Genomic DNA, 21,646 nt, shown 5'->3' on the forward strand with positions numbered 1-21,646 from the left:
GCTCCGCTATGACCCACTCTCCAGCAAAGCGGAGTCCCGATATTGAAAGACCTGCCCATCTGGCCAGTTGTTTACATACTTGAGACCCAGCACTCCCTCTTGAACTTTAAATCCTCACAGGAAATAACTTTTATGCAAGAGAAGAGATAAAAGAGACGTTTTAAGAGCTTGTGACCGCCATTCACTGATGGGCAGAGAGGATGGTAATGCAATGCTACAACTATGTTTCAGCACCTCTTGTTCAGTCCTTTCAGAGAGATCACTCATCAGGCCACCCTGATGCAGCAACCTTCCTTAAGAAGATAAGCTATTGGGGAAAGTACTATCACCAGGGAATATGTAACCCACATCTGATTCCCCTTTTAATTCCTCATTCTCCTCACAGTATCTCCCGAAGATTTCAACTGTTTCTGTAAGGAGCTAAAATTTCTGAGTGAAGCATGACAGATCAGATGTAACTTCGAGGACCTCATAACACCTGATGGGCAGGTAGGTTACCAGCCCAACAGGAAGTAAACATGTTTTCTTTAGGGGATTGAGGCAAGTGGGACTGCACCTATCTAATTGTAAGAAAATATATCAAAAGAAAACAGTAAGGTACTCAGGACCTGAGATTCAAACCCCTAAGTCTCCTGGGACCACAGGGATCCCTCAATAACATAAAAACCTGAATGATCCAGCACCCTTAATTGCAGTTATTCACAAGTACAGTGCAGTTATATAAATTCGTTTTTCATTCATTAATATTCTTTAGCCACACCATTAAACATGACATTGATTCAGCAAGTGTGTTTCATTCCTTTTATTCGTGACTTCTTCTTCACAAAAACCTGTTGCAAACGCGGTTCGTCCTCTCGACTTCTTCAGGGGAGAGAAAACAGAATGTTTGGCCTCCTATCTTGAAAGCTTCTTCTCCACTTTTGCTAAAGTTGGACGATTTGTCTTTATCTTATAGAAGAGTTTCATCTCTATGTTGTTATTTTGCTAATGAATGAAGAAACAGTCTGTAGCAATCCATTAAGTATTAGGACCTTATGCCCGGGAATAATGCTTCAGTCGGTATTACCCCAATGGTAAATTTCAAATTTCCTTTGGCTCGCATAACGGTGAAACACACATTGCTGACTTCCTTTGGCTCGCATAACGGCGTGGAGTCAGCAATGTGTGTGTGAAACACAAATTGCTGACTTCCTTTGGCTCGCGTAACGGCATGGAGTCAGCACTGTGTGTGCAAAACACACATTGCTCACTCCACGCCGTTACGCTAGCCAAAGGAAATCAGAAATTTATCATTGAGGTAATATCGAACAAAGCTTTACACCCGGGCATAAGGTCCTAATACTGGATGGATTGCTGCAGACTGTTTCTTCATTCATTAATAAAAATAACAACATCAAGATTAACCTCTTCTATAAAATAAAGACAAATCATCCAACTTTATCAAAAGTGGAGGAGTAGGATAACGGTCACAGCTTTCAAGATAGGAGGCCAAACATTCTGTTTTCTCTGCCCTGAAGAAGTCCGAGAGGAAGAAACGCATTGGCTACAGGTTTTTCTGAAGAAGAAGTCATGAATAAAAGGAATCAAACACACCCGCTGTATCAATGTCATGTTTAATTGTGTGGCTAAAGAATATTAATAAATGAAAAACTCATTTATATAACTGCACTGTACCTGTGAATACCTGCAATTAAGGGTGCTGGATCATTCAGGTTTTTAAGCCCAACAGGAAGTATTGGCCTCTCAAGATGAGGGCCATAGACTTTTAGATTTCTCATGCAAGGTCAAGCTGGTGTTTTTAGGTGCAATATGAAGCATAATTTAAGCGGTATTTTCCTATTAGGTCTGGCCCTTGCTACACTTGAGCAGTATTGTCAGACTATTGTTTTTTTTTTTTAATTAAGACTTAACATACATACAAAGAAGGGGTTTCGGTCAGCAGGCTGCAGAAAGAATAGAGACCACCAAAGCATTAGATTAAGATATCCTTTATTACGTAATAGTCTCCAGAGACCCCATCCACCAGAGGTCCGTTCTGTGCCACTCCAGCTAACAGCTCTCCAGTTTGAATATCAATATTCTCAGCTGGTGTGGTCACACAAAGTTCTGATTCTACACTGAAAGTGCTACATAACATGCACATGCCACACACCTCCTCCACAATAGTAATTAAACAAGATAAACCGGACATATTTCACAAAGAAAGCGAGTGACAACGTAACAAGAAATAAATACATATTTCTAAAATAACAATAATACCTACATTCCTTCATAACAAATGGTAAAGATGGTACAAGAATTTACACAAAATCTTGTAAATGAGATGGCCTCCTACATACATGAATCAAAGCACAAAGAAAATGTGGAGGGAGGGTCCAAGGGAAAATATTTATAGACCTGCAAGTAGTGATTCCCCATCAACAATTATCAAAACACAATACTTCTCGGGTCTCTCAGAAGTGTAGTGAAAAATGTGTCTCTCAAAAAAGCCTCTCTGGGGAGCAATCCCTTTCAGGACGAATGCCCTCACCCACCATGGGTGGCATGCTTCATCATATGGGCTTCTCCTCCCAGTGGAAACACCTAGTTCCACTGAGGGCTACAACTCCCTCACTGTGAGGAAGGAGCTCTGGGATGTTTTGTCAAATATCCTATGATGTTTGAGGATGGTAAAACCCCATATGTGAGTATTAGGTGTAGTGAGGGTGCAGCACTGGGTGTATCTGAAAATACAAATGTGATGGTAAAACTACCTAATTTGGTACAAAAACCTTTTTATTCACTTGTCCAAATTGGCAGGGTTAAAAATCAGTTCAAAGCAGTGTATATTAAACTGCTAAGGTGGCAAGATCGTTCGACATGTTTCAGCCTATATGATCTCAAAGTATCCAGGCTTTCTTCAGGACCATATAAATTAACAATGCTGCTGCATATGTGAATATAATAAAATAGTGTGATACCAAACCAGTAATCCAATATTTTGCTTGGCGCTACTGGAACTTATCTGTAAATTTGAGACACAAAAAACAGAATACCATAGGTCATACAACATCCCAATATGTTTACATTATTGTCCATGTCATGGTAAAATGGGGTGTACAAAAATTATTGAATACCCCACTGCGTAGTATTCTACTCACCCAATTTGATGGATAAGTAGACCCGCCTCTACCTGGTAGCAACTCAGGGAAGGGGGCCCGCTCTGTAAAAAACAATCAGGTCATGTGTCACTAAATCTTAGTATATAGTATGAACACATGTGTTTAAAAATAATAAGTATTGATGGTGAAGACCTCCGTACAGAGCATGTCTCAGGAGGACCTTCCTTTCATCATTTATGCGTAGCAAAATTCACTTTTTATGTTCGCTGTTGTCAGTCTAGTTATGCTCACACCTGTATTGCTGACAAGTCTCATACTTGAATAGAATTTGAAGAGCAAAGACAATTTATACTTGGCCCACTGTACTGAAAACTGTGTGTTGATTTAAGGGCACTACAGGTGGTTACAAGCGCGTAATCTCTTGTAATCATACATCCCTATACAGTAACGCTTAGTCCTATTCAAATGAAGGCCAAAGGTCTGGCTCAATGTTGTGAATAAAGACGTGCTACAACTGAATATAGGCGCATGGTAAAATGCAATACAAATTCAGCGCTTTCCTAAACGTATGTCAACATTCAAGTGTCAATATTATGACATAAAATGCGCTACATATGAAAGTTTTAGCTCATGGTACCTTGCGTTAAACAATCTCAATATATGTCACTTTACTGAATTAAGTTCAACACCTTCCCAAGTATACGACGACTTTTATAACAAAGATTCTCCCAAATTCGAGAGAAAAAAACATGGATACTCAAAGCAATTGGGAGGTCAGTGTGTATTCTAAATGCGTAACACGGCTAGAATTCACACAAGCTAAATGTCCATGCTCGTTCGGATCTCAAATATACGTCCATAGTAAAATATCATGCCATATAGTTATAACGAGAAAACAGTCTCGTTCTGATAAGGCGGTGCGTCAGTGCACATTTATTCAAAACAGTCAATTGTAAAACCAATCCTCTAGGAGAATATCATTATAAACTCTCATTTCTGAGCAAAAATAAGACTTCAAAGAATAGTGACCCACAGGTTCAAGCCCCAAACTTACCTCTCCGTCCGTACCCCATTGCGGTACATAAGTTGCAATCGGAGGCACCAACGGGAGGATTCAAATGTTCTTAAATAGTAACGACAGTGCTCAGTCATGATGAGCGAAGACCCAAAGTTGCCCATTGCGTGTGCCTGATCTCGTTAATGCGTACGTCTCTGGTAGTGTCTCTAGTCCTGCACAGAAGCAGACTAGTAACTAGTACGTCATTCAACTTCTGTATACGCATTCCCAGGCGTGTTTCTTCTAAGAGTAACGCATGCGCAAATGATAATGTATCGGAAACGGCGCCTGCGCACTACGTTGATCTTATAATAGCCCTGTATGACATCGTCAATACTTATAGGGTTCAGCAAAAGGCGAACTCCAACACTCTTAAAAGAGTCAAATCAGTATAGTATTTTAGGATAACCCATCAACAGATAGTTATTATAATAGTTAGTGTATCATCATAATGCTTAGCATTATTGTTAGCTAATTATATAATTGGGTTCCTTCTCAAATAAAGACAGCATTTATATATTTGATTTCATGTAGTGTTGGTATTTAAATCCTGACCGGGTATTGACAGGTTGAGAGCCTGTATACAACTGAGCACTGTTCACAAAGTGTCCTTCCTGACACTGGTTTGTTTGAAACGTATGTTTTTAATTTTCAGCGTTAAATCAAAGCTTACTCTGAACTTTTATACATGATTATCAGATGTGACAACATTCAAAAATGTAGCAGTTTGTGCCAATACAAATTAATATCATTTGTACATGAATAACATCGATACAATCATTTTTCACATATTTCCAAGTTGTATATTCTGAACATGTTGCAATAACATAAAAACTTATACACAGCAGAAAGATTTTTTAAATGCCCAATGCATTTCGGAACCAGCCGGTTCCTTCGTCAGGGGCCAATCTGAAAAATAAACCGAACCATTTTTCTGGTTAGGATCATGTGGTGGGGGCTCAATCTCAATAACTCTAATACAAGACAGACGTGTTTGACAACAAGTTACCTGTTTGACTGTGTGGTTGGATATTCACTGGGTGTAAAAAAAACCATATGTCTGAAAGCATGAGAAAGTGAACCGGATTGTGTTAATGCAAGTAAACAAAACTGGGGTCCTAATACAAGTAAGCGGAAATCGGTGTCAAGTTACAATGAAGAGGTCTATTCATACCTTAGGTGAGGTCATCGGCTGTGAAGCTGTTGAGGAAATAACAGTACCGTGTATGAGCTGATAGCGAGTCAAGTCAACTCAACTCGACGTGCACAATATTTAAAATAACACGCAGAGAAAACTTGCCGTTACAATGAAAATAGTCTATTCATACCTTAAGTGAAGTTATCGGCTGTGAGACTGTTGAAAAAATAACAGTACCGTGTATGAGCTGATAGCGAGTCAAGTCAATTGAACTTAGCGTGCACAGTATTTAAAATTACACGCAGAGAGACATTGCCGTTAAGGCTAGACAACTGAAATCTTACCTTCGTAGATATAATAATAAGCTGCGTAAAGAAAAGAAAGAAAGAGAAACCGGATTTTGTTAGGAGGCGGAAATGTTAGCACAATAATATAACGCGATATAACAACGATCTTAGCCTTCAAGAAGTTCGTCGTGGAAACCTCACCTTAAGAATGCTTCGTAAACGGAATAGCGGACGTCTCGGCAACACCAGTGAGCAGGTTAGAAACGTCAGTCAGGCATACGTTTATATAGGAGGAGCGAGTCGAAACTTACACCGGAAGTAACCGGCAGTGACAACGGACTCAGTAAACTAAGATAAGATCTAAGTAGCTGATAATCTCATGGCATATATGGGGGCCATATTGGAACGGAGGCGTAACGCGATGATATGAGAGGGGAGAAACAGGGTACAGGAAGAAACGTAGAAAGAGCGAACAATCAGAACTAAAATAAGTGCCTAAATAATTGCTTGTGCGTGCTCATAAAACGGACTCCAAAAATCGGGTGATGAATATCTCTATCCGAGTATGTTATTTGGAGATAAGATATGAAATGAAAATTCAAAGAAGGTGGCGACTTAAGATATTAAAAAATAAGAAGTTCTATCTGCATGGATGTACTCGAATTCGAGGAACCTGATCTTGCGGACTCATAGACCCATAGGGTGATGTTAACAAAAGAGTGGTGTACAATAAAGTTTGCGCACGGGTGTTGAAGTGCGCATCAGACTGTGTTGGTGAGTGTTGTCAGTTTCTAAAACCACTACATAGTGCGTGATGACCTTAATTGGTATATAGAGTGATATGGTGTGTGTGTGTGACATGAAATTGGAAAAAATGTTGTTGCGAGGTTAAGGACGGATTTTGTGATTATGGTGTTTGGCCTTAGGGGATGCTGACTGGTTGAAAAAAATATTTTGATCAGATAAAACATGACATATCCATCCGGTCATTAAGACCGGTAGGAGCCAGAGTGTCCAGATTTTTGATCCAGAAAACTTCCCTTTGGAGAAGTCTGAGGTGATTGTTAGTGCCTTGTTGTAACTCCACATGTTCAATAATCTGAAATCTTAATTGTGATATGGAGTGGTTAGCTTCATGCCAGTGGGATGCCAGAGGAGAATTTTTGCTTAGAGTTCTGATGCGGCTTTTGTGTTCTGTTAGGCGTATTTTCATTTTTCGTTCGGTTTTTCCAATATATAATTTGCCACAAGGGCATTTGATCCCATAAATTATATTGGAAGTATTGCAATCACTGGTATGTCGTAATACAACGTCCTTGCCAGTGGTGGGATGTTTTAAGATGTTACCTACAATGATATTGTTGCAGTGTTGGCAATTATGGCATTTCATGGTGCCTTTGTGGATGCGGGCAATTTGAGATTGTGGCTTGGTAGATGATAGTAGTTCTCGGAGGTTTTGACCTCTAGTATATGCATGCATTGGTGGTTCACTGAAGATGTTGTTGAATTCAGCTTCATTTGTTAGTAGTTCCCAACGTTTATTAATTATCTTCTTGATAACTGTGGAACAGGTGGAGTATCTGGATATGAAGACCAACTTCGATTTGTTGTCTCTGCTGGTTGGTGTCAATAAGTCTTCCCGTGTTTTAGCCAATGCTCGTTGTGCACAAGAATCAATGATGGATGGAGGGTACCCACGCTCATGGTATTTTTCTTTCTGTACATCGATCTTCGTCATGCTGTCTCCCGTGTTAGAGCAGATACGTTTAATACGGATGAACTGAGAGTAAGGTAAGTTGTGGATAAGGTTACTGGGATGAAAACTTGAGAAATGTAGCGCATTGTTGCGATCCGTGGGTTTAGTGTAGACCGTGGTCGAGAGTCCTGGACCATCAAGATTTTTATTGATAGTAACATCAAGAAATTGGATGGTTTGTGTTTCAATCCTGTGAGTGAATTGTATCCTGGGATTATGAGAATTTAAAGTAGATATCATTTCTTCCAAGAGTTGCTGGGAGTTAGTCCAAACCAAAAAGATGTCATCAATATATCGGCTGTAGGTGTAAATGTTTGTCCACCATTGAGGTGTGTCCATGATGTATTCTTGTTCAAACATAGCCATGAAAATGTTGGCATAAGAAGGAGCTCCTGGAAAGCCCATAGAAGTTCCTGAGAGTTGGGCATAAAATTGTTCATTCCATTTAAAGTAACTGTGGTGAAGGCAAAAGTGTAAGAGTTGCAAGATGAAAACCTTCTCTGTATCAATGTCTTCACGTTGAAGTAAGGCCCATTCTACTGCCTCCAAACCTGTGGAGTGAGGGATAGAGGTGTAGAGAGCCACCACATCAATAGTGCACAGTAACCATGTCGGTTGGATATTGAGTTGAATATGTTGAAGTTTCTTGAGGAACTCAGTGGTATCCTTGGTGTATGACCACCAGTTTTGCACAAATCTCTGTAAGTAGTGATCCAAATATTTTCCTACAACATCAAAAATTGAACCGCATCCTGAGACAATGGGTCTGAAGGGAGGTTGATGAAGATTTTTGTGTATCTTTGGTAACATATAAAGGTGTGGTCTGCGTGGATTTGGTGTGGTGAGATACTGCCTGGTTTGTTCATCGATCCATCCTAGATCGTAGGCTTTTTGCAATATTCCTTGCAAAATGATTTCCAGTTGTGGTGTAGGATCGGTTTGTAGGAGTAAGTATGTAGATTGATCATTCACATGAATTTTGACCTGTTTTGAATAGAATTCTGTGTCCATTATGACAATTGCTCCCCCTTTGTCAGCAGGTTGAATGGTAATGTCCGGATTTCTGGCAAGGGTTCTCAATGTAATCCTTTCATTATTTGTTAGGTTCCAGTGTGTATTAGGACGAAGTCTTAGGTTTTTAATGTCTTTCTTAATGAGAATCTCGAATGTGTCCAACATCTTGTGTGAGACAGGGGCTTGAAAAGTGCTTCGTGGTTTAAATTTCGTGATTTGGTTGGTAGGTGGAGTCGGATCTGAGATTACTACATTAGAGAAGTAATGGCGTAGACGTAGCGTCCGCATGAATTTGTACAGTGCGACATCAATATCCAGTTGGTTGGCATGAGAGGTTGGAACAAAGGACAAACCTCTGTTTAGGACGGCTTTTTGGTGGGGTGTGATGTCAACAGAAGAGATATTTATAATCAGGGAATGTTCTTCCCGCTGCGTAGCGATTTGCCTCCCCTTTCCTCGCCTGGTCTTATGACTGCGCTTTGAGTTTCTGGTTGTAATACTGGAGGTATTCCCTGGTCCGGGGCCTGGGATAAAAAAGACACCGTGTTGGTTCTATCAACTTGTTCCGTAGTGTCCTTGGTTGATGTTGATAAATTGGATGAGGTCGCGGACTGCACAGGTACTCTGGATGTAGAGAAATCTTTATCAGAAACCAAGCTTTCCTCAGATGAATGGGTTGTTTGCTTACGGGGCTCGAATCTCTTTCGTGCGTATATTTCGGCCCAGGTGTAAACCTCATTTAACTTGTAGTCAATGGTGTCTCTTTTATACTTCCTGAGTTTACCTTCTTGTAGTTCTCTACTGTACTTGTCTAATTTGATGTTGAGCCCTTCGAGATTTATTTTCCAGGTGTCTTGTTCTAACCTATTTTGAAGTTCGTTTTTCAATGTGTAAATTTCTTGTTCCAGATCCTTTATGGTTTTGGAAAGTTCCTCAATAATTAACAGAATCAAATCCAAAGAGCACTTGTTCAGGATTGAGAACCATTTATTCATGAAAGCGGGATTTAGATGAAAGCGGAATAACATTGGTCTGATAGAAAGCCTTAATCCTCTGGGAATCCGTTTAGCTTTATGATACTGTACTAGTGTGGAAGCATGAAGTTGTTGGTTTAGTTGACGTCTGGTTAGATATTCGAGTTGTTTGAGTTGTTGCGAGATTGAGCCACTGTGTGTGTCCATGTTTCTTACTTCCTGTATTAAAGAATACATTTCCGATGCTTGATCTGTGGTGTAAACCAACGTAGTGGCTCTGTTTTCTGTTATGTTCGTTATCGAGTCAAACGACATTTTCAGATTGGGTTGGGTGCTTCTCCTTAGTGGACAAATAGGTCTGGTGAAACAGGGAGTGCTCTCCCCATACAATTGCTAATTGGTATTTAAATCCTGACACTATTAGGTCGATGTCACACATATCCTGGATGTTATAAAGATGGGTGTATGCAAAATTATGCACGGATAGCGAATCTGGTGCTTTACTCAGGTAGAAAACGAGAAAATGCCTTACAGATTAAAACATTAGATAACTACAGTGACATCATCTGCCTTGTGGTTCATATCCAGAAAGTGATTGGTCAGCTTTGTAGACCTCTTATTGCAGCAGATGGTACTTTTGTGTTCTAGTATTCTCGTTTTGATTTTTCGTGTGGTCATCCCCACGTAACGCATACCACAAGGGCAATTGATTAGGTAATTTACCTTATCATTATTACAATTAGTATCTTTGGTTAAGATCCAAGGTTTATCCGTAACTATATTGACCTCTGTCATATGCGATGTTTGTGGGCATGCAGCGCACGTTCCACATGGAAAATATCCTTTAACAGGCGGGAGGCCCCACAAAGATTCTTGATCCGAAGATTTTGGTTTACTACGGGGCCTCGTGTGTACCACTTGGGCTTTGATGTTTGTACTTCTTTTGAAGGCAAATAGGGGTGGAGGTATAGGATCACTTGCAATATTTAAAAGCTTCCAATGTTTCTGTATGCTTCTCTTCACGTTGTTGGAGTAGCTACAAAAAGTATTTACACAGGTAAACCTGGGTTCAGCATCTTTAGAGCCACTTCAATCAATGATTGTCTGTTGTTGTTCGCAGCTCTTTTGCGTGATCTGCGAATGGTTTTGGTTGGTATTTCATTTTCTTTCAAATGTGTACTTAAAGTACCAGCATGTTCCTTAAATTTCTCTGTGGTAGAACAATTTCTTCGTATTCTAAGAAATTGTCCAAAAGGCAAATTTTCACGCAGGGCCTTCGGATGGTAGCTATCAGATGCTAGCAATGAGTTGCAAGCCATCGTTTTTTTTAGAGTTCGGTGCTGAGTCTTTCACCCTCAGGGTAAATTCGAATATGCCCACAAACATCGCATATGACAGAGGTCAATATAGGTACGGATAAACCTTGGATCTTAACCAAACACACTAATTGTAATAGTGATATGGTAATCTACCTAATCAATTGCCCTTGTGGTATGCGTTACGTGGGGATGACCACACGAAAAATCTAAACGAGAATACTAGAACACAAAAGTACCATCCGCTGCAATAAGAGATCTACAAAGCTGACCAATCACTTTCTGGATCTGAACCACAAGGCAGATGATTTGCACTGGACAATCCTTGAACAACCACACATCCCATCGCATATTACAGATGATTCAAAATTTCTGTTTCATAAAGAACAGCGCTGGGTGTATAGGATGAAAACTGATGCATTGGGACTGAATCAAGAAATCCCGTGCTTGTCACTGTAGTTATCTAATGATTTAATCTGTAAGGCACTTTCTCGTTTTCTATCTGAGTAGAGCCCCAGATTCCCTATCCGTGCATAATTTTGCATACACCCATTTTATAACATCCAGGATATGTGTGACATCGACCTAATAGTGTCAGGATTTAAATACCAACACTACATGAAATCAAATATCGAAATGCTGTCTTTATTTGAGAAGGAATACAATTATTTAATTAGCTAACAATAATGCTAAGCATTATGATACACTAACTATTATAATAACTATCTGTTGATGGGTTATCCTAAAATACTATACTGATTTGAGTGTTGGAGTTCACCTTTTGCTGAACCCTATAAGTATTGACGATGTCATACAGGGCTATTATAAGCACAACATAGTGTGAGGGCGCCGTTTCCGATACATTATCATTCACGCATGCGTTACTCTTAGAAGAAACACTCCTGTGAATGCGTATACAGAAGTTGAATGACGTACTAGTTACTAGTCTGCTTCTGTGCAGGACTAGAGACACTACCAGAGACGTACGCATTAACGAGATCAGGCACACGCAATGGGCAACTTTGGGTCTTCGCTTATCATGACTGAGCACTATCGTTACTATTTAAGAACATTTGAATCCTCCCGTTGGTGCCTCCGATTGCAACTTATGTACCGCAATGGGGTACGGACGGAGAGGTAAGTTTGGGGCTTGAACCTGTGGGTCACTATTCTTTGAAGTCTTATTTTTGCTCAGAAATGAGAGTTTATAATGATATTCTCCTAGAGGATTGGTTTTACAATTGACTGTTTTGAATAAATGTGCACTGACGCACCGCCTTATCAGAACGAGACTGTTTTCTCGTTATAACTATATGGCATGTTATATTATTATGGCTGAATATTTGAGATCCGAACGAGCATGGACATTTAGCTTGTATGAATTCTAACCGTGTTATGCGTTTAGAATACACACTGACCTCCCGATTGTTTGAGTATCCATGTTTTGTTCTCTCGAATTTGGGAGAATCTTTGTTATAAAAGTCGTCGTATACTTGGGAAGGTGTTGAACTTAATTCAGTAAAGTGACATATATTGAGATTGTTTAACGCAAGGTACCATGTGCTAACATTTTTATATGTAGCGCATTTTATATCATAATATTGACACTTGAATGTTGACATACGTTTAGGAAAGCACTGAATTTGTATTGCATTTTACCATGCGCCTATATTCAGTTGTAGCGCGTCTTTATTCACAACATTGAGCCAGACCTTTGGCCTTCATTTGAATAGGACTAAGTGTTATGTATAGGGATGTCTGATTACAAGAGATTACGTGCTTGTAACCAACTGTAGTGCCCTTAAATCAACACACATTTTTATGCATAGAGGGCCAAGTATAAATTGTCTTTGCTTATCATAGTCTATTCAAGTATGAGACTTGTCGGCAATACAGATGTGATCATAACAAGACTGACAACAGCGAACATAAAAAGTGCATTTTGCTACGCTTAAATGATAAAAGAAAGGTCCTCCTGAGACATGTTCTGTACGGAGGTTTTCGCCATCAACACTTATTATTTTGAAACACATGTGTTCATAATATATACTAAGATTTAGTGACACATGACCTGATTGTTTTTTACAGAGCGGGGACCCCTTCCCTGAGTTGCTACCAGGTAGAGGCGGGTCTACTTATCCATCAAATTGGGTGAGTAGAATACTACAGGGTGGGGTATTCAATAATTTTTGTACACCCCGTTTTACCATGAAATGGACAATAATGTAAACATATTGGGATGTTGTATGACCTATGGTATTGTGTTTTTTGTGACTCAAATTTACCGATAAGTTCCAGTAGCGCCAAGCAAAATATTGGATTACTGGTTTGGTATCACACTATTTTATTATAGTCACATATGCAGAAGCATTGTTAATTTATTTGGTCCTGATGAAAGCCTGGATATTTTGAGATCATAGAGGCTGAAAAATGTTAACCGATCTTGCCCCCTTAGCAGTTTAATGTACACTGCTTTGCACTGCTTTTTAACCCTGCCAATTTGGACAAGTGAATACAAAAGTTTTTTGTACCAAATTAGGTAGTTTTAACATCACTTTTGTATTTTCAAATACACCCAGCGCTGCACCCTCACCACACCTAATACTCACATATGGGATTTTAGCATCCTCAAACATCATAGGATATTTGACAAAACATCCCAGAGCTCCTTCCTCACAGTGAGGGATTTGTAGCCCTCAGTGGAACTAGGTCTTTCCACTGGGAGGAGAAGCCCATATGATGAAGCATGCCACCTATGGTGGATGAGGGCATTCGTCCTGAAAGGGATTGCTCCCCAGTGGGGCTTTTTTGAGAGACACATTTTTCACTACACTTTTGAGAGACCCGAGAAGTATTGTCTCCTACATACATGCCCACTCTTCCTTTTAGAGAACAAAGTGTCCTCTTTGTCTTTAGATGCAGCTGGACTCTTCCTTTTGCAGATGGCATATCTTGCAACACCTTGGAGCTATTACCAGAACCAACATCATTCTTCTCAGAATACACACAAGAAACCTTCTTCCATAACGCAACCCTACCAAGGTTCCAAATGCAATGATCGTCTGTTTTCACAGCATTACGGAAGAGCTTGGTATCCCTTATAAGCTGACTGAACTTATCTAACAAACCAACCTTCCTTGGGCATTTTATCTTCACCCAATCACCCAATCCAACCTTAGTGCTCTCTACAGCCATCGTTGCATCAAAGCCTTTCTTCCTTTTACACAAAACACTTTTCTCTTTCATTATGCATCTCTCACATTCTTATTTAATTCTCTGATCCACAGTCACTCCTGTAGCACCTTTCTCTTTAAACTTGTTCACCCATGCTGGACTCACCATATTGTTAGGAAACCTCTTTTTCAACTGATGGAGCGGGTAGTACAACATTTTGTATACCCCCCTATTCTACATGTTCATACTAATTAGAATGATCTATTAATTATAATACTATTAATGTGTTTGTGTGAAAATTTAATCAACCTTACTAATTTACTAAACATACGTGGGATCTGCATTTTGCATGGCTTAAATCATTTGTAATTAACCTATGTACGCATACTAATATTAGAAAAATAGAATATCGCATGATATATGTTACTTTTGTGATGTAATCGTATATTGCACCAGATTAAATCACCGGGTGAATATGAACGCTTTAAATGTCGCCATATACTAGATAATTAAAAGCACATAGGGGAATTAGTGAGGGTTTAACATTTTATTCGTTATTTCTATGTTTTAATTACTTTTTGTGTTTGTTTTGCTTAAGTTACCCTTTTGGGCCTAAAAGACAAGATGGCCGACTGACACACGACGCAACGGCTACCATTCCACGAGGTTTCAGACCAAGTGCGCATGTGCCAAGCGCCCGTACCAGTAGCCTCAGCCTGACCCCAAACACGATGAGCCTTACCAAGGTCACGACGGGACACTTGCCAAATGTTCAAACAAAGGACTTATGCAAGAAACTGGATGGATCATGCCTGACAATATGACATCATAGACTGTGTGAAACCGAAAGGGACGATCTCAACCAACCAATCGAAAGAGCCCAAACTAAGCAAATGTTACATTTTGTCATGACTTTTATTATAAAAGACGGTAGAATAAAGAGGGAATAAAGCTGCTGCTGAATGGCATATTTCCATGCTGACGGAGACGACGGTGACGAATGCTGTATTCCTGAATCTTTGACAGACTGAATTGCTGCCAAATTTCTTGATGAACTACGGACTATCGAACATTCTATGGGCACTGATCGATATTTGCACGTCTCTGGTCCTTGACCTGATCTTTGGGACTGTAGCGTGCTGACGACTACATTTGATGACTTAGAGGACGACCGATAGCCAGAATAGGTAAATATGGTGTTCTGTGATTTGCGTAATGATTAATAAATTTACTAGATGGAACTAAAATTCTTGCATTATTTAGATAAACAAAATATTGATTAACAAGAAAATGTGTTCAGTCGTTTATTGAAAAGGAGTAGATCAGGAATTTTGAGTATGTTTAGCTGGACTAAATCACTAAACTCAAAACAACTAATTTGATCTGTCGACTGCGTGGAAGGAGTATCTTGATGTTTAGGATTAAGATGTGCAGTAATAAGGGTATTAGTGTATAGAAGTGTAAATAAGTTCTCTCTCTATAGGTTATAAGGTATTCCTTTCATGTCAGCACTTGGAAACAGTTATCCCTCCCGAAAGTACAGGCCAGGGAGAAGCAGAGTGTGAATGTTGGTGTTATGGGCCCCACCAATGATTGTACGAGTGAATGTGTTAATGTGATATTTGGTCTGTGACGGAGGGAGCATAAATATTAGGTACGGGGTTTTCGTCTTGATTCCTGTTACCCAGGTTTCCGCGCTGCATCAGTTTTTCTGGTAGCAGGATGATGGTTTTTATTGTTTTGGTTTGGTGATTATTGCTTGTAAATAGCTTAGTGATTATTGAAAAGTATTGGTTTATGTATTAACACTCTATGTTGAGTCGCGTTGAGTTCTTTGTTGTTTGCACAGCTTCTGGGAGGTAGGAAGTCGGAAGTTTGTAACAGTTCCGTAGTAGAGCAGAGGTAAGCGCTGCTCTCGGGAAAGACGGAATTGTTGTTGCCCTGTAAGTACACAGGGGAAATGTGTAATGAGTGAAGTTGCACGACGCATTGTCTGGGTTCGATTCGGTGACATCATCGTGTGTTGCCATTAGAAAATCTCCTGTATGAAAGAAGTGTATGGTAGCGAAGGTCACCTGTGAAATTTTGGTCTTAGGTACCAGGAGTCCAGAAGGTACTCTGATAACGCTTATCACTGGAAAGGTAATGGGTGTTCCCTTAGCTTGCTAGAAGGATAAAGTAGAGGGAAGTGCTACTTTGTTAACGAATGTCATAATTATGTAGTAGGCAGACTGTTCGCTGTTCTCGGGAAAGACAGAATTCTGTGTGAATGTACTACATTTTCCCGTGTGAAAGTGCGTGAATGGAAAGGCGTTCAGGTTAATTGTGAAACTCTGGTTTTATTTCTCAGGAGCATTGGGTCTCCAACTAGGTGTCTTAATTCTGGAGAAACGGTTAGCCGATGCTTGTTAGAAGGGTAAGGTAGAGGGATGTGCTACTTTATCAACGGAAGTAACGATTCCGTAGTAGGGCAGAGGTAAGCGCTGCTCTCGGGAAAGACGGAATTCTTGTAAGAAAGGTCATTGACTATTCTTTGGTTAGCGAAGCAGACAATGGTGGCGTTTTTATGTCGTTACTAACAGATTTGTAGATTTGAAGAACGTAAAAAGCTTACCGAGAGAATTTTGTAAAGGCGGGGTCAACAGGAGCAGGAGCTGCGGCAGCGGCTGCTGACGTCAGAAAGACCGTGCTGGGATTGGCCAGTCAGCTAAAGACGTAGACGCTCCTGGTTGATGCGTTAGTATACGCCGCACTAGGAGTGGAGAAATACAGGGTGACGTAGACGCTCCGGATTGGTGCGTTAGTGTGAGTCGCGCTGAGATTGGAGAATTGCAGAAGTGTTGTATACGCTCCGGATTGGTGTGTTAGTGTGAGTCGCGCTACGATTGGTCAAAAACAACAGTACAGTCGTAAGGAGAGACTAGGGATACACAAAAGACAGAAAAGATGTATTACGATCCTCCAGAAAAGGAGAAAAAGTCCTGGTTTGGGAAAATTAAGAAGTGGTTTAAAAAGGACAAACCGATTGTGACTAGGGAAGGACAGTTACTACCTCCACCGAAAACCCCTGCATCCATTACGGTTGCGAAATACGGATATCATACTTGTATTTGGTTAAACAATTGGGTAAAGTACACTAAGGATGACAGAGTCTTGGCATTTCCAGAGCATGGTTCGTTTAATTTAGCAGTTTTGAGAAATTTAAGAGAAAGGATGATGAATCTAGAACCGAGTGCTAGTCCGACACAGTTTGAAGCATTGACCGAATGGGAAGACGAAATGCATGACAGAGAGAGACAGAGGAGTGGCGGAAGATATAGGTACATGTTTGGTAGATATGGGCATGACACTCATGTTGAGAGAATGAGAAGGTGGCGGAATGCGAGTATGACTGAAGGTCTGTTTCCCGTAAGAACTGCTGAAGAAGTTGGAAGTAGAAAATGTACAGAAAAAAGACATAATGTTGAATCAAGAGGGTATGGAGTGAATGAATCAGAGGATGATGTTCTTGATGACATGTTTTACAAAAATCCACCTCCGTATCAACTAGAATCAGAAATGTTGACACCAAGTGCCCCAATGAGAGAAACTTTACGAATCATTAAGTCAGAACCAGTGTCCCAAGATTTAGAGAAAAATAATTCCATTAGAGTGGTGGAAAGAAAGACAGATAGTAAAGTAAATGGTGAAAATTCGGCAGAATTAGCGAAAACAGCTTTAGAATTAACTGAAAAGATAAGAGAATTGACTAAAAATCTAGAAGCTGTGACAGTTCCCGTGACTATAGGCCCTGTGATGCCTATTTGTGATAAACAGAAAGATAGTGAACATTGTTTAACAGTTCCTTATAATAGCAATAAACAGACTGAGAAGCCAAAACAGAACCTAAACCAACTTGTTCAAGAACAGCACCTAATCCTTTTGCACTAGCATCCGTTGTCTTTGTACCTGGTTGGAAACTACTCAAACTTGCTGCACCCAACATTCCCTTCTTTATCCGCATAAATTCTTTCTCACATTCCTCTGACCATTCAAATTCCACACCTTTATTTAATAACATCTGAATACTATTGTAACCTTCAGCAAAGTCTGGTATAAATTTACTGTAAAATTCAGCAGTTCCTAAGAACTTTACCAATTCATCTTTAGAGCTGGGAAATGGCATGTTGTTGATAACCTTGACTAAACTTCCCTTAGGTTGAATCCCTTCAGCCGAACTCAAGTGTTCCAAATACTCCATTTCTGAGACCCCAAATTTACATTTCTCACATTTCAAGCTAAGACCCTTATCACTCAACCTCTTCAATACATTACATACTCTGGAATCATGCTCACTCAAGATCTCCCCATGCACTAAATTTTCAATCCACCAATTCCATCCAACACCCATTAAATTGACCTCTGAATCACACACAGAGGCAGAGATTAATCCAAATGGCACACTTATACACTTGTATGTTCCAAGCAGTGTAATAAAGGATGGCAGCTCCTGTGACTGGGATGCAAAGATATCTGATATGCAGAAGTTAAATCCAAGGAAGTGAACCATTTCGCCCCTTCCAAACAGCATAGCATCTCAGTAATGCTTGGCAATGGGTAATGATCCGCCAGCACTGCCTGGTTTAATTCCCACAAGCCCACACAGAGCAGAGCCTGTCCACTCGCCTTTTGAGCTATCACCACTGGAGACACCCATTATGCTGCCTCAATCTCTTGCATGACCCCACTTTGTAAAAGTTTATCTAGTTCTTTCTTCATTAAAGGCACACTTCTTTTCTTTTCTGACCTTAGAACACACACCAGACTTTAGTTTAATGCAGTTCACATGCTTCTTTAGATGACCTAGCTGCTTTCTGAAGACGTCTGGAAACAGCATTTCATAGTTAATTGTTTCAGAGAAGGTGCACACATTAGCTTCAGAAACATTTTGCTTGGAAACCCATCCATCCTTCAACCTTACCAAATGGGACTCATTTGGATCAAGATATGCTGACTACTCCCTCTGGTGAAGCCAATCATTAATGTCATTCAGGCCAGTTTGAGTGCTATTAAGTATGTCCCTCCATTTGCACTCTTTTCTATCTATGATGTCCTTCATATTACCACCCCCATTGTACAATGTTGACCATTTCGGCAACTTTTCATTACAGCTAATTTTTAGTGTTCTTTAGTGCCTCGTAGTGTCAAACCAGAGGTGCTCCTTCCACTCTACATCTGATTCTGCTTCTGTGCTGGGCGATGCATTGTTTAATGAGTTGGGTGGTTTGACTCATGTATAGTTTGCTTCAAAGGCATCTGATAATATACACAACATTTCGAGTATTACAATTCAAGAATGCTCCCAATGTAAATGTTCTGTCCTGTCCTACCAATACCTTGGTATTGGTTGTACATTTTATTTGGTTTGGGGTCCTCCCAAGAGCCAGACTAGATGGACCACAAGGATCATACTGCAACTGTACTCTTTCCCATTGATACTCAATGGACATGGTGAAACAAAGACACTGAAGGGGCACCACAGATGTGGGGGTCACGGTTCATTCTTTTTCCGGTTCACCATCGTCGGAAGGAGAGGATAAGGCATCTGCCTTTGCCATTCAGACACAGGCAGTGAGGTTTGACAAACTGCTGCAGGCTATTCAAGAAGTCAAAACCACTTAAGAACCCAAGATGGATGCCCTGGTCATTGAGATGGGGCTACTAAGGGCTGACCAGGCTAAACTGCGCGACTGTGTGGAGGTGAACAAATCTAGATTGGCAGGGCTGCGCCCCTCAATATCAACAATACATTCACATATTGAGGCCCTACAATCTCAAGTATCCCTCCTGTGTGCCGGGGTCAATGCCACAGAAAGCCAGTTGAATCAAACCAACATTTGCGTGGTGGATCGCCAAGAGGGAGCAGAGGGACCCAATGAGGAGCTTTTACTAGAGGACTGGCTGCTTCACATTGTCATGCATGGTAGCGATCTATCTTCTTTTTGGTCAAGAGAGCCCATAGGGTCCTCGGTAAGACCCACCCTAAGGGTCCTCGGTAAGACCCACCCCCCACCCCTCGGTGGTTGCACGTCTCCTTAACTATCGAGATCATGACCACTGCCTACAGGTCACTGAAACCAAAGGCCCTTGGCAAATTGATAACAGCTCAGTGACTATATTCCCAGATTACACTGCGCAAGTGCAGAGACACATGCTATTTAAACAGAAACTTTCCAGTTGGGACTGCATTACTCTCTTATGTACATGGACAAATTGTGTGTTATAGACTCTGGGAATACGCTCTTCTTCACGATGCTGGCAGGTACCTGGGAGTGTTTAGAATTTAATGGAGCCCCTCAACTCCCGATTAGCCACTGGCTGGAATCTCCAGAAACCAAGATTACTTCAACATAAAGGTCTTAGAGGTAAACCTAAAAACGAGCAGGCGGCAAAAGAGAGAGCACTTGTGGTGGCGGAATTAAATTCACGCCATAGCCAGGACACAGGATCCTCTGGCCATATGCCTAGCTCCCCAGGAGCGGGAGCTGGCCAGTGTATTGGAAGATATACTGCCGTTAAAGCCCTGTGAGTACTCCACGCCCCCACAATTAGGCTGGTATATGGTGCCTTGACAATGACAATAACAAAGACAATTCCTGACAATTCCTGAATTTAGTAGCTGGATTACTACACAGGCCTTATCCACCACTACATTTAGGGTTGTACTTTCATTGACTAGCCTCCTCCCCATAGGCTATGAGTCCACCACGTACTGGAGTCTGACCCTCAGGATAGTCAACAATGCAGTGGCCGTGCTGGCCACGGTCCTGTGTCACCACGTTTACTTGGGCTGTGCAGCCCGGTTGGGTCACACTTTGCCTCTCTTGCCCTCTCCCACACAGTCGAGTACAGCTTAGCTTCTCAACCAGCAGCCTCATTGAGGTTACCCTTCCGGCCTTGGCACTGCATCATTAGACTGTGAACCCACGGAGTGACTGAGGCTGTACCCATGGGTCCATGAGAGCCCCAAAGGCAACATCAAATTCCTTGAGGAGAGTAAAGCTCCAACTATTTTGCCCCCACTGTATCATCCCAAGGGGCCCTCTATGGATGTTTCTGGACACAAGGTCTTCGATGCTCTGACTCCCTCACCTCCTTTGCCCCTGTCGTTGGGGCACTGACCCTCTCCCCTTTAAGCAGGTCTTGGGTGAATGATCATCGATTGCCAACATTTTGAGGCATCCTACTGGGTTTCCAAATTATTTCTCCCCTCTACTACCTGTTTTGGAGATGCCCGCCTGCAAATCCTTTCATCAGCTGCTTATCACAGAGGCAGTCTCTCAACATAAATTCATGGCCACTCCTTTGGTAATGCCTACCACCCCAGCCACTGTGGCCTCACCCTCTTGTCGCAGCCTGACAACATGATGGATCACATCTTGCAGGAGATCACTGCTGTTTGTTTCTGCCTGGAAGGCATGGACTCCAAAAATTGGACCTCACTACTGAGACCAAATCCATCCGAACTGACATTGCAGGCTTTCAGGACAGGGTGGAGGGGATGGAGCACTGTTTCATTGTTGTGGAATTGTCTCAAGTGTATACCAGATAGGGACCAGGAACTCTTATACCTACGGAATAAACTTACAGACCTGGAGGATGGAAGCGGGAGGGAAAATGTCAGATTTCTGGGATTCCCGTAACGTTTTGAAGGCACAGATGTTAGGGGCTTTCTCAAGGACCTTCTCCCCATGCTCATGGAGCTACCCATCTCTCCCCTCCTTGAGATACAGCGAACTTATCGTGTGGGCCCCCCATCTAGAAACATCGGAAAGGGTGCATCTGCTGAT

The 21,646-nt window shown here is 41.1% G+C and overlaps 1 protein-coding gene across 3 annotated transcripts in view; it reads right to left on the minus strand.

The window, feature by feature from the left end:
• Positions 1 to 21,646, minus strand: part of LOC146809526 (leukocyte immunoglobulin-like receptor subfamily A member 2) — a 567,796-nt gene that overhangs the window by 467,422 nt on the left and 78,728 nt on the right. The gene's annotated exons all lie outside the window — the stretch shown is intronic.

Source organism: Triturus cristatus, chromosome 7 (assembly GCF_964204655.1).
Source record: "Triturus cristatus chromosome 7, aTriCri1.1, whole genome shotgun sequence".
NCBI lineage: Eukaryota > Metazoa > Chordata > Amphibia > Caudata > Salamandridae > Triturus > Triturus cristatus.